Source organism: Chrysochloris asiatica, unplaced genomic scaffold, assembly GCF_000296735.1.
Source record: "Chrysochloris asiatica unplaced genomic scaffold, ChrAsi1.0 scaffold00151, whole genome shotgun sequence".
NCBI classification, from domain to species: domain Eukaryota; kingdom Metazoa; phylum Chordata; class Mammalia; order Afrosoricida; family Chrysochloridae; genus Chrysochloris; species Chrysochloris asiatica.
The window spans coordinates 4,445,457-4,447,702 of NW_006408669.1; the positions used below are offsets into that span (position 1 = coordinate 4,445,457).

Here is a 2,246-nt window from a genome sequence, read left to right on the forward strand (position 1 = left end):
CTTTTCCCTTGATAGTAACGTCCTCTGTTTCTGGACTGTAAGATCAACCACTCCATTGTTTTTCTGTTTTTGTTTTACAGACAAAAGCTTTTGGTTTTAATACACAAAGTAAATGAGGTCCTTGGTGAGTTCCTGTTCTACCCTGTAGCCTGACTCCTCCTTGATGGCCATGGGCTGCCATCAAGGGTGGTCATGGACCGTCATGGATGAAGGAGCAGAGCTGGGTTCCAGGCACTTCAGCAGCCTCTTGGGGTCAGGAGTCCAGGCTGGAGAGTGGGGCCAGGACAGCCCAACCAGCCTGCCCTAGGAACAAAGGACAAGAGAAGGTCATGTTCCTCTGTGTCTGCCTCTCCTCTGTTGTTGTGCCAAAGAGGCGGCTGGGTTCTAGCAGGTCAGCCATCAGTTCAGCGTGGCACCTGGCTGTGGTGCAGGCTGAACTCCTTGGTCTTGAGACGAGACTGGCGATGCTGTTGGTTATGTTGACGCTCAGGGTCGCGGGGCCCGAGCCTCCAGGGCTGTAGGGCGGCACCATGCTGTAGGGAGACGAGGCTGTCCAGGAGAGATAATCTGGACTCAGGGCAGTGGGCCGGGGAGCCACAGGCTGCTCGATGAAGCCTCCTGGCTGTAGGGCTTGAGGAGCGAAGTGGACCGGTTGGCCAGCATGGCTCTCTCATTTCGGCGGAATTTGGCACAACGGTTTTGGAACCAGACCTGGACGCGCGCCTTGCTGAGGTTGACTCGCCGGGCGAGCTCCTCGCTCATGCAGGCATCAGGGTAGTGAGTGCCTGCAACTGGCTGCTGTTGAACGTGGTGCGATGGTGCGATTTCTCCGCTGCTGCTTCTTCCATTTGGCGCGCTGCGCCCCTGGCTGGGGCACTCACCTCCCACTCCATTATTTTTGTTACAAAACTTCTACCTTTGCAATTGTGACAGTCGCAATTAGTCATGATAACAATTATTCACTATTGAATCATATGACTCTTGTGGCCATCTCTTTTCACTAGACCCATCTAGACAATATGACAGCTATTCAGTGGGGACTCTATTTCCCACCACACACTCTTAAACTTTACTCCTTCTTGAAACCTTGTAATCCAGTCACTTTGAGCCTTTATTGTTCCCTCATTTTAGGTAGCCAATGTCTCAGTTGCCCATCCCTATCTACCCTGTGTACATAGGGGATAGCATTGATACTTGATATGAAGACTCCTTCTTCTCTGTTGGTATTTAGAGTTACTACCTCCATGAGTATAGGTCAGGTTCATCAAATTGTAGCAATTTACCCTTGTTTCCTTTATCAACAACAAAAAAATTTTGTGTATGTGTAATAGTGGTTACGAATCGGGCTGCAAACCTTAAGGTCAGCAGATCGATACTACCAGCTGCTCTGCGGGAGAAAGATGAGGCTTTCTGCTCCCATAAAGATCTACAGCCTCGGAAACCCTGTTCAGAGTCGCTCAACGGCACTTAACGACAACAACAGTCTTCCTCTAGTCGAGTTCTGATTATCAAGTCATCGAGACTAGGTCAAATGGGTACTGTCTGCAAGTTTGGGTGTTCTTGTACATCTCCCCTCACTTCATAGCAGCTGGATGCTTCATTCTCAGCTTTAGCCCTCTGTGGCTATGTCCTTGTCCTTTGGCTCAAGTGTCCCCAGGTCTCACCCAACTTTGGACCAACCAGCCCTCCTCTTCTCTCGCTCATCTCCAGGTCAACAAGAGTCAACAGACTGTGGTTGAACTCAGTCCATTTCTTCACTGCTGCCTTTCCCCCTCTTCCACTCACCAGTAGACTAATGTCACCAGCAAGCTTACATGCCTGTTCATTCGTTCCCTTTGAGTTTCAGTCTTAGAGAGAGTTTGTCCTGAAGGGACTTAATTGCTTGCCTTGATGTCTTCCTGGTGAACAGCTTGCTTATACTTTGTAGTAGCCAGTCATTCTGACATTTTTGTTTTGGGTTTTTCCTGATGATCTTTCTCTGAAGATGTAGCATCTGTTGCTACAAGAGCTAGACAGAAAATTTCAAAGATCAGCTCAAGAAGATAAAGACAAATATTAAAACAAAATGTGCAAAGACAATGGATCAGAAAACCAAAAAGAAGAACACGCTCAGCATTTCTCAAGCTGGGGGAACTGAAGAAAAAATTCACACCTTGACTTTCTTTATTGAAAGATTCTCTGGGAAAATTATTGAAGGAAGCAGAAAGCATCAAGAGAAAATGGAAGGAATACACAGAGTCACTGTA

At 47.8% G+C, this 2,246-nt stretch overlaps 1 pseudogene; it reads right to left on the minus strand.

Annotated features, from left to right (window-relative positions):
- Positions 1–404: 404 nt before the first annotated feature.
- The window catches only part of LOC102836373, a 22,931-nt pseudogene continuing 21,089 nt past the window's right edge, over positions 405–2,246 (minus strand).